Consider the following 16,637-nt stretch of genomic DNA (forward strand, 5'->3'; position numbering starts at 1 on the left):
ATCAAGACAGTAAGGTACTTGGGAATACAAGGAGGGAAAAGCTACCTTTTTTTTTTTTAAGCAGCTGAGGCAGCATGGAAGGCATTCTGTACTACAAGTTAAGCATATTTGCTGGAGTTCTCTACCAACATAACAGCCATAAAATAATTAAAGATCACCAGCTTCTATCCAATAAAGTGATGGAACTCTTGAATCTTGGACCAACATTGTCTCAAGTTGTCTGTAGTATAAGGAAGGCATTTCTCAAACAGGTAGCAGATTAAACTGAAAGGATTGTGTAAGAAACTGCCTTTTTAAAGAGGCACTACTCTATAAGAGTAGAGTTTTCACTGAAATGCATCACATACAAACTGCAATGGATGCCCTAATTAAAGATGGAGAATCAAGCATCCAGAATTTTAAAAAGATAAGAAGAGAACCTGAGTCCTTCCAGAGAAAACTTCCAAGGGAGTGAGAGAACATGCTAGAGGCAGCAAAAGGTTATCAAAACTGAATTACTTTTAGAAAAGTAAACTCAAGACAATCCAATGAAGATGGATGAATCTCCATATTTAGCCATTACAGTACAACTGATTGAATTTCTCCACACAAGCCTGCCTACTTTGCATTTTGACTACATGGGAAATGATTCCTAAACAAGATATAAGCTAGGAGTTTCGTAAGGCAAACTGCATCAGTGTTATATACCATGTTCTTCAAAGTTAGAACACTCTGGGTTCAAGACAAACTGGAATACCAGAGAACAGTCACATAAAGTTCTGTGAAGACAGGTTATTTGCTATCTGCTCAAAGACCTTCTCTGATGCCGACAGAAACATAAAAAAAAAAGACAACACAAGATGCTTGTGAAACAAATTCATGATGCTAAGAGACTTTCCACACCATTTGCTAAATTGTATGTAGCACTTGTCTGTAGCGACAGATTTTTGCATACCAAACCCTTCTAAACAAGCAATATATATGATTTAGTAGTCCTCAAAGAAGCCTGGAGTCAAGGTACAGATGCAGAAGACCAGAGTCCTACAACTAAATCTGAAAGCTCTTCTCGAGCAGGGCAGCCTGAGTGTTGTATCCAAACGTAACCTTTGTCTCCTAAAAGCCCAGCAAGAACATTGCTGTGGCCTTCAAATTGAGCCTCGTGGAAACACAGACATCTGCACATGTAAGCTTTAAGGAACTGAAAGACATATTTAGTCAAAAACTTCAGGAAAATAAACATTGTAACATTTACTTTATAGCTTTTAAACAGAAATATGGCCATTAGGAGTAACAACTTACCAGTGCTTCAAACAGCAGCAGTTATTTTGTTAAGACTGAGAAAAATCAACTCCTCAACACATCTGCAGGGAAAATGATACATTAAAATACTTGAATTAAAAACACAAACACACACACACACACACATATCTAGAAGAGCAGCACACTAGCCCAAGTTTAGCATAAAACCTTTATCCTTCAATGAAAATATTCCCAACAGATCACAGCATATGCTGTGTATGGAACACACTTTTATCAAAACCTTGGCCATGAAATATCACTAGGCAACCTGTCATCAAAAAATCTGTGTAAACCCCACAAAAATCCAAACCCAGCCGCACACATGAATCCTTTAGGAAACCATGTAACATAAAAAGAGCAGATCAAAAGACTACTCAAGACATCCAGTACAAGAATGCTGAAAATAACTCACATGATCTCCACACACACAAAAAACTCACAAAATTAAATACTCATTTTACTTAGAGATTACATCAATTAGACACCAACAGAATTGTTCAACACATTGCTATATAAGCAATTTATTCTAAAACCCATAATCATAAATAATCAAGCTCAAAAACTGAAAATTCAATTTGGAAAATGTTTACTGGTGACTCACAACAGTCTTTTAATCAAGTCACCTTTGGCAGAGGTAGTAGAAAATTAAGGATAAGACCTAAAACAACTCAAACTCCCTATGACTGTAAAATTCATCTGCGTTAAATAATCCACCATCATGAGCCATTTACCCTAGCATATAAACAAACTGCTTCTCCTGTAATCTTTCTGAAACTGATGTACATAAAGCCTCAAATCTGTGAAAATTAACATATTTGGTGATATTATACTGCGTATTTTTTCAAACTCATCTTTATTTTGATACCTACTCAGCTGTGCAAAAACAGATCTATGAGAAGAACTGTAATTACTTTATTGATATTAGCATATGAAATAATACGGAAAAGACACCTTCAAAAAGGTGGAATTCAAGTTTACAGTAGTAAAGTGGCATGAACATACCAGTTATTCAAAAGAACAGGAAATTTACTGTTTTAAAATATGCATTTCAAATGCAATCCAACAGCAGTTATTAAATGAAAGCAAGAGGAGTGATGCACTTTGAAATGGAGGTTGGACATTTTGTACTAGAAATACAACATGGCTGCCAGCCCTTGCTCACAGAGGAGCCATCTGCGAGTCACACGTTTAGAAGAAATACAAAGTGTGAGAACTCCCTTTAGAATCACCACTCTCCTATGTGTACCAGTTTACAAGAAATAAAATAATTTTTTCAGCATACAGTTCTCAACCTTTCCTTGTATTTTAAAGCACAGCTGGGCCACCTGAGCTAGACTCAAGTTTGTTCCTTTTTTTAATTTAGTCCTAATATCCAGATATTATAACTTCACAGAAGCTCTAATGAGACTACCCAACATTTTCCAAATCAGAGAGGAACAGCTTCCTCTGTCAAAAGGAGCGTTGTTAAGATGATTGTTGAGCGTCCTTCTCAGCTCAGCAAAATTTTGGAAAGGCACCTGATGTTTGTCAGAATGGCATTGCTATGAAGTAGCAAAACTGCTCTACTCTGTACTGAATGGATGAACCAAAAAAAATGATTTTGTCAAAAGAGAACAAAGATGGTAATAGCAGTTCATGTATATAAACACTAGCAAACATTTTTCCACTATTTTCAAGCACAACAGTGCATTTTTAGTATCCAAGTTAAAGCAGTATTGAAAAAGTAATAACACGATAGTATGAAAAATCACATTTTTCTATTACGGCACTATTTAATGCATCACAAATTCTGAACCTTATGCCAAGAGCCACAAACAAGGAGCTAATAAAAGCTAGTTTCGGTTGACCAATTTTAGCTTTTCAGGTTAACATCTGAACTTCCAGTTTAACATTTGATTTATTTTATGGGTCAAATTAAAAGCTTTTGATCAGACTACTTGCAGTAATTTCTGTAGCTATACAATCAAAATAGCTATCCATGTTTATTTTTAAATATGAATTTTGCAAGTAATTTTAGAGGTAGCTCTTACATTAATTATATCTCATTCTCTAATTTAGAAATGAGTACAGTATGGTCTATTCCACAGAAAATGTCTTGCATCATAGGTTCATGATTCCTCACTTAAGTTAGCACTACCAATTCTGAGAAATCAGAAAAGCACATCCTCTTTTATAGCACAAGGTGATGTCAGCTGCTCTAGAGATATTTACTTGACAGTGAATTCTTTCTCAGGATAAATTATTTGGGCAAAGAGATATAAAGCATCACCATCCCAATGATTTTCCGGGTAAGTTGCCAGATTTTATGCCACATTAAAATGCTGCAAGAGGGTCAGAAAGTTAAGCCTTTGAGTCCCCATTAATGTGTGCATAGCCCACCAAGGTCTACATAACCTGAAGAGCAAGCTGCCATTTAGCAGATGAAAAGATGTTCTTCCTACAAGAAAATGCTCTAAAAAGCACACAAAAGGAACACAGGACATTTAAAATTGCTTTTATTATAGTATCTGTTGCACACAAACAGATTCATGATGATATAGGAAGTAGGTAAGACAATTGAGATCAAAGTGCCACATTTCATATGCATAATAAACTACTTAAGTCAGTCAAGATGACTCAGCTCATGAGCACCATATATATACACATATATAAATGCATATATATCAAATGAAGTGAATTAAAACTGGTAATTTCAGAACTTCAAGAACTTAATATCAAGAATACAAATCTTGAATTTCACAAGCTTAGTCCCAACATTACTACCAGGGTTCATTTGAATTAGTCTTGACTTTATCATAAAAGACTTTAATGCGTCTGGTGATGCTGACCCTCTAAAATGAAGATCATAAGGAATATCCAACATCTTCTGCTGGTCTTTTCAAATATATAAAATCATTTCTAATATGGAATGCTCAACTTTCACATCAGATAATTAGATAACAAAGATCCAAAATGTACGTAGCAGCTTCATTCATTCATCATTAGCTCTGCTTTGCTGCAGGACATCCATGCTATATGCTACATGTCTATTCTCTATAAAAAATTACTTGCTTACTTTCTAGCATCCCAACAGTAACTCAGTGCAGATGAAGGCTTGTTACAATTCAAAAGGCATTTTTCAAAGCTTAACCAAAATAAATCTATGAGTTTTCTCATAAGAGGAGGTGAGATTAACATCCAAGTCAAACACTATCTGAACTCAGGTAGAGGATAAAGAAAATACAAAGCTTAACTTTTTATTTTATTTAGTTTATCATAACTTAACAAGAGCATTCTTGAAAATCCTGACACTCATGTCTCCATCAAGATGCCTTAAGCTTTTATGTGCTGAAATTATTTGAAGTACTTTAGCATGGCAACCTGTGAAAAGGAACCAGTTAAGACAGACAGACAAGATTTCCAACTTTTAACTACATGGTGACGAAAGTCAGACTTGTGACTTGTAACTGTTTAAATACAGAACACTAAAGTAAGCCTCAAAGGGGGAAGGAAAAAAAGAAAAAAAAAAAAAAAGAGAGAGCAAAAAGCTTATTTGTTTGTATTAGGAGAGAGACAGTAAAATTTTTTAGACTGACTGGGTGCTCTTTTTTGTTGTTTTTTTTTTTCTTTAAGAGTAAAACTTAGGTAGAAAAGTGTTTTCAGTGTAACGTAAAAATACAATGGAAAAGCTTACGCTTTTAGTTGTAGCTTACGTAGCTTAGTAAGCTTACGCTTACTAAGTCGCTTAGTAAATATCTTGAAACAATTATTTGAACTGAAGGAGGTTCGTTTCTAACATTTGATTAGACTGCACATGCTTAGTAGAAGTGGCAATTCTAACACTGTTTTTTTTTTTTTTTTTTTTTTGCTGTGTGGTAGTGTTATTTCAAATCCTCCAAAAAAATGTTTTACTTATGAACAGCTATATAATCTTGAGAACTGTGTAAAGGCACATTAGCATTACTGTATTCAGGACATGCTAAAAGTTTTCAAATATAGCTTAAAGAAAATTCAATAAGGTAAGAAAGAAGCGTAGCTGAAAAGTTCAGTGCTTACTTTGCTCAAAAATGTCTCTTGGGATAAGAAAATCTAAAAACACCTACCTGATTCGGCACAGCGCCAAATTCTGATCATGGTCTTTTACTCAGCCATCTTATTCTTTGGGAGGTAACTGAACATCCAGTATCAGCCTTTAAAAAAAGTTCCAGAGAACAAAGGTATGTAGAGATTCTACCTACAGCTCTACCATTCTTGACTAAAATAAATTTTTGAAAACATGTAAGGTGATTTATGATTGATAAAAATCTGACCTACAGTACAAATGAAAACAAATGCCTTGTCAAGTATTAGCATTCAAGTCTCCAAAAGGAGAAAAAGTCCCCCAAAAGCTTCTTACGTATATACTCCTGGGGTCTAGAGTTTTACAGTCACGTGTAAACTCTACAGTATGCCCAAGTGTTAACAATAAAATCTCATTAAATCATAAATTGTTTGTATTCTTTAAGTTCATTGAATGTTCTCATCTGTGAGGAGCGCCAAATGAAACACTTTGGTTTATGTTAACGTACGATAATTTCCCACCAAATACAATGCAAACATATATACACTAATCCGCTTTTTAATTAACTTTAAAAAGGTAAAGTTGATACAAAACTAGCAGCATAAACATCCCATTTTTTTCTATGGCAGTCTACACCAAAAAAAGACAAAAAAGCACAAATGGCTTTAAAAAAAGACTAATTAATTTTGTAAGATATGTCTCTTCCAATTTTTAAATTGGAAAATCTTTTTTTTTTTTTCTTTTCTTTTATCTGTCTGGACATCAGCAAAAAAGTAAATCCCAAAATCAAAAAATATGATGGAGATAAACATACTGCCGCAAGTTATAATAACCACTCTTACCTAAGAAAACAAGGTATGTACGATTCTTCTGGTACGATTCTTCGGGAAGCCAGTCAGGAAATAAAGTGCCATTCACAAAATTCTACCTAAAAAAAAGAAGCACGCACATTTTCAGTATTTAGCTTTAAAACAGAAGAATAAGCCAGAAGCTTGAATTCTGTTCATCTTTATGCTTAAAATTTGTCCTTCTTTAGGCCATTATTAAGTGAGGAAAAACTTAGGACAGCAGTAACCATATCTTTGGTGCTCAGCTCTAAAAATAAAAGTATAGATGGTCGTACATATTTGGCTCAAGAAAAAGACTGTAGATGAAGAGTGACTGACACATAACATACATGTTCTGTATTTTTGTAGGTATAGCTGTAATGTGCTTTTCCGTCCCCAATTACTTTAATTTTGAATGACCATAAGATCACGTATCTAGCCAATTTAATTTTTTTTTCAAGTGTAACTTTTCTAATCACAGAATACTTTTCAATCCTTGTGCTTTTTCCCCATATTGCTATGCAAAATTAAATAATACTTGCAGCAATAGTAAAGTGCTTTTAAAATGGCTTCTGTCATCAGCTTCTGTGCATTTTAAGTCACAAGTTACTTGATCTCTCCAAATATTTTTTTTCCCTTTAGAACAGTTTTAAGACCTTCGGCATCACTGACCTTTAATCAGATCCTAAACTATGCCTTTAACACAAGGTACGGCATATTTGCATTACCTTTAGCCAACTTTTTTGCTCTTTGTCAAAAGGCTTAATATTTAATTTTGCAACAATTTCATACTGCAAAAGTAATATATATATATATATATATGTAGAATGATTTCATATGCAGATAATTTAAAAACTAATTTTATATTTAAATATATCTCGATATAAATCAGAATTCTAGTACCTCCTAACATATATATGAATGCAGAACTTTTAAATAAAATACATTCAGAATTAAGAGCAATATTATTTTCAGCAACACTTAACACCTGCTTTAGTTTCAGGAGCTGAAACAAGCCAGGTCTTATTTAAAAAATTACTCCTTAATACACTTAAAAAATAATACTAAAAGAAACACACACCTAGAACTAGAACTTTCTTTTCGGCAAACTGTGTATGTCGGAACCTGCTCTACGCTGCAAAATGACTGCTTGGGTTATAAAACAATTTAAGGCAGATCTAAAACGAAGATGCCGAACACTTTGAATAAAGGTGATAAAACTGAAATGGTTGCTCAAACTTGCACTCAATATATTTCCATAAAAGCCAACTTTCACTGTTGGCAAAAACAATTTGCATTTACAAAGGAAGCAGTGAAAAATGTAGCTTTTACCTCAAATTCTGATATTTAAAAGCCGAGTTTTAAAAACTGGTATGAGTCTATACCAGAAAAATTCAACAAATATGGCTATACGTATTCTTCAATTAAATATAAAAAGTTCACTACTTCATATTTACCTACTGACATGCTACAGTGACTTTTGAAATAAATATTTGGAATTAGAATTTTACTCCAAAACTGGTAATTGTTGAATGTAAGCCAATGCAAAACAAACATCAGGCATTCCATTTAAACTTTCATTTTTAGAAAGTCTCCCAACACATGTTGTACAACTTCTCATTACTAACCAACAAAACAATAAAAATGGTATATAAATAGAAATGATTTCAAGCTCCGAGAAATGCATAAACTGAACAGTGAGCAGAAATGACACCCAACAAATGTCTTTTAAAAAAGCTTTAATGTCCAACACAAATCCATGAGTTTCCATACCATGTAATTCACATTTAAGTAACCACCTTTTCTTCTCGTAGTATGTCTAAATAACAACTGTAGTATTTTGCGAACTTTAAACAGTAGACTTGGCACAATCGAATTTGCTTTTTTCTTTCAAATACCGGCAAGTTCTTCTATTGCCATATTAATTGCAAAATCGTATTGTGCATAATTCTCAGAGCTCCCTTTAAAGTTCTGCTCTTGAACTACTATTTTACAAGCGAAGCATTTCTTTAAATATATTATTTGGGTAAAATAAGGAGCTGTCGCATCTGCAGCTTTTTTTTTCTTTCTCTCCTCGCTGGTTTGGAAAGAGTTAAAAGCCAACACCCCACCAAAAAAAAAAAAAAAAGGCAAGTTTTATTTTTTAGAGAGAAGGACATGGCGTCTTTGTTCTTACAAACTAGGAAAACGTCTCCCCGTTCGAGCAGCAACGGGGGGTGAACACGGCTGAGGCAGAGGGGCTCGGGGCTGGGCACTTGGGTGATGATGTCGCCGAGCCTCCGACACCCCCCCCCTCAGTGCTGCATTGGAGTTGGGAGCCGCTCTGCGGGTGCCCCCCTCGCGCGCTGCGCCGCAGGGCAGCGGGGCTGCGGATCGCCCCCCTCGGCGCTGCTGCCGCGGAGCCCCCGCGCCCGGCGCTGCGCGGGGCAGCGCGGAGCCCCCGCGCTGCTGCGGGAGCCGCGGAGCGGGTGAGGGGGACAGCGCTCCGCGGCTCCGCGCTCCTCCGCGCCCAGTCCCCCTCCCCGAGCGGCGCGGGACCCCCGCACCCCAGAGCGGTGGACTCGACACGGGGAGCCGCAGGCTGCCGCGGGGAGCGGGGCGCGAGGCGGGGGGGACACGAGGCAGCGGCAGGCGCCCCCTCCCCCTCCCGGCTCCAAGGACATTTTGTTTTTCCTCCCAAGGACAAAGGACAATGAGGGAGAAGCGCGGAGACTCGGGCACTTACCCGGCCAAAAGCAGCGGCGCCGCTGGGCGACGGGGGTTGCCGAGCGCGGGGCGCCGCTCCCCTCCTCGCCCTGCGCGCGGCGGACGGCGGCTCGGCGGCCGCGCGGCGCTCCGCAGCCCGCCGCCATTGCTCGCCGGAGCCCCGCGCCGAGCCCCGGCTGGCCGCGCGCTCCGCCGCCCCCGGAGCGCCCGCAGCGCTCGCAGCGCCGGGCCCGACGAAGCCCCGGAGCGCGGCAGGCGGGGCCGCTCCGCGGAGCCGCGCGCTGCGAGCGGCGCAGGAGGCGCGGGGAGCCCGGCGGGCGCTGCGGCTGCCTCCCCGGCCATCTTGCGCCGTGTGTGTGAGGGAGTCTCGCCCGTCTCCTCTCGACTCCTTCCTCCCCTCCCCCCCGCGCAACATGGCCGCCCGCTCGCTCCTCACTGCGGCGCCGAAGGGGCCGGGCCTGCGCCCCTCCCCCCCCCCCGCCCGCCGTGCCGCGCTCCGCGCGCGCGCCGCGCGCCGCTCCTCATTGGCCGCGCGCCGCCCGCCCCCCGCGGGCCCGCCCGCGCGCGCGCGCGCCGCAGCCGCCTCCTCCCATTGGCCGCGCGCCGCGCCGCTCCCCCGCCCGCCCCGCCCAAGCGGCCGCCCGCCACTCCGCATTGGCTGCCGCCCTCCTGCACCGCCCCGCCCCTCGCGCCCCTCGTCGCCGCCGGCCTCCTCTGAGGCGCGAGGGGGGCGGCCAGGGCCGGGGCGGCCGCCCCGCTCTGGCCTCCGCGGTGCCTCCTCCCCGGGGCGGCCGGCAGCCGCGCCCCCGGCCCGCCCTCAGCCTCGGCTCCCGAGTACCGCACAAGGAGGGCCACGCACCTTCCCGCCGGCCCTCACCTGCCGCTTCCAACTGGGAATGTCAGCGTGAATCGGAGGCCACCCTGCCTCAGCTTCCACTCTGCGCCTAGCCAGGACCACAGAAACAACCTCGAAGGCAGCCTGGCTGTGAAGGCCCCTTCCTGTCAGTGGCACGTTATGCTTTGCGTGGCTGCCTCACGAAAATTACCCATCGTAGTGTAACAAGCCACCAGACACTGGAACCAGGCACTGTCTTCTGCTTCTAAAATCCCCTCATGCTTTAGCCACCTCAAGGCACCCCTTGCTAACCTGCACTAAAACTCTGTGCACTGATAAATAGTGAGGCTAGTCCACCCTAATTTGGCCTTTACGAAAGAAAGAAGCTTCACCTAAGAGTCAAGTGTGGCATCAAGCCCTGCACTGCCAGAAAGCAAATCCCAACTGTACATCACCCTGCCTGGAGAGCCCATCCTCGGGCCTGCACTGGTCCCACCTCATCACAAACCATGGAAATCGCCTTGAGAACACACCTGACTGCGTCCGTGTCACAAGGACGTTTGCTTCCTTGACCTGAGTTTAGCCAATGACCTTGGACCTTCTCCATTTTCTGCCTCCATTTCGACCAGCTCCTAATTGCCACCTACAGATAAAGCCACCACAAACACTTTGCCAGCCCCGGGCATCAGTTTGTCCCGATTAGTACCTCAGACAAACATCACAAATGCCCAACTAAATCTAAGCATCACACTTTTTTTTTTTTTTTTTTTTTTTTTTTTTTTTTTGCCAATACCATAGAAACTGGCTCATGTGCCAACCTCGCCAGGGCACGGTCTCCTATTTTGTCTACTGCCATGGAAACCATTTCAGATACCAGCACAATCGGGGCATCCTCCACATTCCTGGTCACTGTCCTTGCTGTTTGTCCCCAGCCAGTTGGTCAGACGCTCCTCTCCAAGGGGCACACCCAGCAAGCACGACCGAGTGACATAATGAATATTTATATACTCCAGCAGCCACTTCGAATGATCCCCATGCCTTCCCCCTTCTCATTTTTCATGTGCACAGCATGCTCCATTAAAAACAGTGGTATTAAAAACAGAGGGAAAGATGGTTCTTTCTCTCTTCTTTTATATAATAATACGAGTAGTTATGGCAGCAATAAAACCAACAATGCTGAATAAGAGTGTTACGGGAGGTCTCAGGAGCTAGTCTAAGACTCAGAATTGGGCAGCTGGATTTCAGCTGCAGTTCCCTGAGCTGGGGTCCTCTAAGCTTAGAGACCGGAGGAATCTGGTGCACTGGACAGAATCATTCGCTCATGTCCTTGAGGATAAAGAATTGTGACTGAGAGATTTATTTCTTTTAGCATTACAGAGAAAAGCAGACCCCTTCCATTTCAGACAAAGCGACAGCAAGGACAGCGGTAGTAGGGTTCCTGTCGTAATAAAATAAGTGATATTGGTGGCCCACATAGTGATAAAGGCACAAGGATACAGGAACCTCCAGCCAAGGGAATTAGTGGTGGGACAGGGAGGCAGAGAAGAGCTTCTCACTGGAAGAGCATAGGAAAAGGCCTCCTCCCAAGGAGAACTAAAGTTCTGGTCTGTGGAGAATAGGGAGAGCAGGGTCTGTTTTGCAACTCTCTTTGCGGTTCAGATTCTTGCAAACACTAATCCTCTTCCTCTCTGTGGAACTCCTAGCACAACTATGCAAACGTTTGCACGGACAGAGCCAGACATTGCACTCCCTGGAGAAGTACCAACAATGAAGAACGAGGGAAGACAAACAAGGATGAGGCAAGAACTCGATAAAAGTAGAGCGCAGCAACACACTTATACTTACATAGGTATTCTCAACTGCCATTGAAAGATGCAACTTCACAGCAAGGAGAAACAATTTCGCAGCAAGGAGAAAGGCAAGAATTCCAACATGCGATTTCCAGACTTGCTTGTGCCCAAATACATCTATAGAAAAAAAATGATGGCTTCCAATAAACAGATTAAACAGATGGAGAGAAAAAATATCAAGCACTCAAGGCTTATATTTGTAGGAAAAGTCTTGTTATAGGCGTGATTAAGTTTATAATTCCACAGGACCTAAACTGTGCTCAAACAAAAGTGTTTTTTTCTCAAGCCATATCAGATTACCTAAGAAAATAGATTATTCCTGTTTATAAACTTTTATTCATATACATTTGCAGACAAAACTCTTTTTAAATGACACTTTATTTTTCATGCATCGTGCATCATTAGGCCAAATACTTCAACCATGTTTTTTGAGTCACATATCAGATAATAATTAGACAATATATGTTCCCACTGCTAAACCTGGAAATATTTTTGAAGACCCCATCTGTGGCTAGTATTGCAAACATAGGCACATCACCTTGCTTTCTACTACTCATGCAAATTATTTCACTATAACCTGTGTTCCTCCTCTCCCATCTTCCAGGAAAAATGCCGTTATTCCTTAGGGACGATATGCAAAGGGGATTCGGTAATTTCACAGGTCAGTGTCCGCTCCTTGCACTGCCCAAACATGTTCTCTGTACCAGAGTTCACTAAACGCTTGTCAGGTCTGAAGAACTAGAGCTCTTTGAGATATAACTGCTGAAGACTGAGGATACAGGTCTTTTGAGCCACATATACACTGGAAAGGGCAGAGAATTTACACCAATATATGACAAATTCATTATTGCACCTGTCATTTGAAGTGGAAAACAAAAGTGTAAACAAAATTGAGAGATGTGCAATACCTCCACGCTTTTGATCAACAGAAATTCTATCACATTTCAGGAAAAAATCAATAACAATTTTCTAGGCCCTAGGCAGGCCCAATAGTTTGAAATGTGTTATTAGAGATCACGCGAGCAAGAACAGCAGATGCCCTTTGAACATAGCCAGCTATTTGGTGGTAAACATTTAAAATCCTCCAAAGGGGGTGCTCGAAGAAATTGTTACTTTGGCCTGAATAAAGTCTAATGATATTTGCTATTTTTGTTTGTAGCATGTGACGTGTTCCTAAAACAAATAAATAAACAAGATATGCTTTTCCTTCTGCTTTCTTCCTCAGTAATTCACTACTAAAATCACAGTAGTGATGGTCCAGGCACATATAGATTACCTTGTACTCTAGACATATCTATTTTTTATCCTACTTTTGAAAAAATGAGATTTGGGCTGAACAAAGACACTGCAAAATGTAACTACATTAATATTACTTTCAGTGGTGGAATTTTCATGGTGGCTAGTATTGATTTGACTAGAATTTGACAGATTAACATCAACAGAGACAAATGTAAATAAAGACAAAGTTCTAAGCCTAGAACCAAATTCCCCATGGATCTGGTAATGATTATTTCAGTATACTGATCCTAGCTCGAGCTTTTTGGTACTGTCACAAGACAAGAAATCATAACAATGCGAGCAACCAGTTCATGCTATTAAGCTTGAACTAGAATTCACAGCCTGGCTTTTGTTTCAGCCTGTATTGAGTAATTGCAAACACATCTACACATACCCGCACACTCAGGACTTGTAAATACACCCTTTTTTGTTTCTACAGTTTAACACTAAAAACTAAGATTATGTTAATATTGCGGCTTTGCTAGCACTTTGACGGCAAAGTGCTCATATTTAGAATGATTAATTTTCTGAGCAGAAAGGAAAGGATTTATTACTAGGAATAATTAGAAACAGTTTCATCAATGTCATAAACATATGGTAAAGAAAAAAATCTTTCAGTCTGCTAAGCCAAAGTCCAATGCTTTTTTCATTTTTTTTTCAAAACAAAGCTCTTTCAACCAAGACGCATCTCTGACTTTTAATTCCTGTTTTTCAAAGGGGGAAAAAAATATCAATAAAGGCATAAACACATAAAGGAAGTGAGAAATGGGCCCAGTGTATCCTGTGGGGATGGGCACAATGTATCTTCTTTCCTAAGCAAGTTTTAACTTGTTGGTCATAAAATATCAAAGAATTTGTGTTGTTTCTGCTAATCTAGAGGCTTCAACTCAGTTTTTATATCCAAGACCTACAGGAAAGCCCACTCACCTCACTATTCTGGGTTCGCATGAAATCCAATAAGGCAAAAAATCCTGTTACTCTTATCTACTAAGAGGATTAATTATTGTGCTTTGTATTAGCTTGAAGGAAGGATGCACTATATATATATTTTTCTTGAGGAATCAAACTCAAGATTAAAAATGAAGTTTTTAAGGAGCTATGCAATATGAAGGTTTTTTTAATTGTTATTAAATAGGAACATATTCAGATGAGTTCTTGTCGTCGTCTCAGTCATAGGAAACAATGATCATCTCAGTCAAAGGTTTTACGCTACATTTCATCCAGACTTAGCACACACTGATTACCCTAAAGGTCAGTCTTAGAGGCGTAAGCGACTTGGCGAAGGCACAGCAGCCCTTAGTTGTTAGGAAGCAGTTTTGAACCCAGGACCGATTCAAACTTTGAAAAACTGAATGATTGTTTAATAATATTTTTACAATACTTAAACAACCAGCACTTGAAATAACAAATCGATTTCTTTATCGCCTATTTTACTTCTCGCTTTTACAAAATATCAAGTTTGTCGGTGTAAGTTTTTAGGTAGCTATTAATCTATTGTGCTGGCTGGACAAACTTTTATAAAACGACAGGGACGCAGCAGAGCAAACCCTAGTTAACCATTTTGCCCATACCTATTTAGCCAGCAGTATTTAAACAAGTGATAACAAGCCTTGACATTTCTCCTTACAGGAAAAGCAATGATGCAACTTTGCTTATAAGTGAAATCACCACTGAAAGTAAATATAAGAAACGAACGTGCACCTTGCCACAAACTTTATACCTAGAGCTACAGCGTCCAAAGGCAGGTTCCTTGACTTATGTGCTTTAATTTCTCTGCACTGATGAAGTTTGCTGCTTTAAAACCTGCAGGACTAGAAACATGTGAACATTAAACATATTAGTAGCCATTTAAAAACCAGAAGATGAAACTTTTTTGTTTTTTTTTCTTTTATTTTTTTTCTCATAAAAGTCTAGCTGTAAAGTCTGCAGAATCATAAAAGCATTCTGCAGAGCTGAGAAATATTCATGTTATCAGGAGTCTGGAGAAAAGAAACAAATACAAAAAGCCTTGGAAATATTAAGAGAGCCATATCCAATCTTATGTTTCAAAATAATAAAAAAAAATCTCCAAGATATCGTACTCTTCTTAGGTGAAGAATTAGAAAGAAGAGCTCATTCTATATTTTTAAACAAAATCTTTATAATATTTGGATTATAAATCTGGGGAAGGTCTGCTTTTTAGGAGTTTTAGATAACGAGATTAATAATGCTTTTAATAGATCATTTGCAATTCTGTTATGCTTACTTCTTGTGCAGATTTTAAATTAATTTTTCAAGAACATTATCTGCTCAACCTTGAAGCTTATTTTCTATAAACATAAGCCTGTAATACTTGATTGCCTGAATGTCTGTAGAATACGATAAAAATGGAAGAACAGGTTTCACACATGTTTACACATATTTGTGGAAAAATCCAAATCAAGGACTCAAAACAACTACGATTTTTATTTTCTAGTAAATGTCAGTTTGACTGCTGGTGCAGACTAGATAGTTTAGATCACCAAGATAACAACAAGTAGGTGGGCTTTCTTGATAAATCTAAAGTAGATTTGCCTTCTTGATAAACCTCTCTGGAGTTTCAGAGACACACAGGCCTTCGTACTAGCTTTGCAACGGTGATGATTTCCACACAGATTGAGCTGGATGAATTGCAGCTACTACTAGGTCAAAATGAAAACAACCCTTGCCTTTAAAAATGCAAGCATAGAATGGAGATTTCTATTTCGAGCAAGTCAAACCATTATTTCAAGCAAGTCAAACAATTTAGTAAGAGTCTGTTTCCATAACAATCTTCATTCCTGTGTCTTGTGCACAGGTAGCACCACGGGGCATTTTATTGATTGCTATATAACAGTTGACAAAATGATATATTATTCAGTAAATTGCCACATACAGTGAAAAGCAGCAGTGTTTTTCTCTGAAATCTTACAAGCAGCACGTACTTTTTTTAATCTTAGAGAGGTTGAGGGGGATGAAGCACTGGATCACCTTATTGTAGCATGTTGGATACGAACTAGAGAAGAACCCTTGAATCTGTTGCCTAAAACAAAACTTCTTTATATTTGTCAATCAATTTTTGATGGAATGATATTATTTTAGAGACACACAAAGCCAGCTAGGAGCCCTCATCAGACTAAGGTCTAGAATAGTTTTCTGCACATTAAATGTCGTCCATCCAAACTTGAGAACTAGCAGCTGAAATACTCGCAGGCAACCGTCCTTCACACCAAAACACCCTCTTTCTGTCCGAACAAGCAGTCAGCTGTGACAGTCCTGCCTCAGCTTGAAATTGCTAATCGTGTAATTTTGTATTTAGTCATGATTAGTGTTAGAAAGTGAGTTGGTGAGAAAATATAAAGAGCCCAAGAAAACAGCATTGGTATAGCCCAACTGCCAAAGCAAATCAACGGCTTTTGGTGCAATTAAAGTGTTAGAATGAATGCAAAGAAGATAACTTGGGTTGGGTATCCGCGGTGCTTGGTCACTGTCTGCAAACTCAGATTGCAATTTACACTGCAGTTTCGGGGAAGATCTGAAAAAGGTTCTGTAAACTCGAAATTTGAATGCTTTTCTTCCGTGTGTAATAGTGGATCTAAAAAAATTATTTTGTCTATATACGTTCCTTGTTTGAAGGCCTAGAAGCATTTAACCTAATAGTCGAGATTTTGATCCCTTCTTGTTATTCCAGACACATGCACTTTAAACTATGTGCCTGTACCTTTAATTCTGCTCTAAGTAATTATATTTAGGTCAGTGGAATCACTCCAGATTTTTCTTGGTGTATCTAAATGCAATGTTGTCCTAAGGACTTGGAAGCATACAAG

At 39.8% G+C, this 16,637-nt stretch overlaps 1 long non-coding RNA gene across 1 annotated transcript; it reads right to left on the minus strand.

The window, feature by feature from the left end:
* Window positions 1-1,246: 1,246 nt before the first annotated feature.
* On the minus strand, window positions 1,247-6,252 carry LOC148596379 (uncharacterized). The gene is made up of 3 exons (XR_015913369.1): window positions 6,160-6,252; window positions 5,361-5,447; window positions 1,247-1,340 (listed from the first exon to the last, which is right to left on the minus strand). It is a non-coding gene; the product is annotated as an uncharacterized LOC148596379 (long non-coding RNA).
* Window positions 6,253-16,637: the final 10,385 nt, after the last annotated feature.

The sequence above is a fragment of the Tinamus guttatus genome, unplaced genomic scaffold (genome assembly GCF_059628265.1).
Source record: "Tinamus guttatus ecotype Peru unplaced genomic scaffold, ASM5962826v1 Tinamus_guttatus_pri_ptg000004l, whole genome shotgun sequence".
Taxonomy (NCBI): Eukaryota; Metazoa; Chordata; class Aves; order Tinamiformes; family Tinamidae; genus Tinamus; species Tinamus guttatus.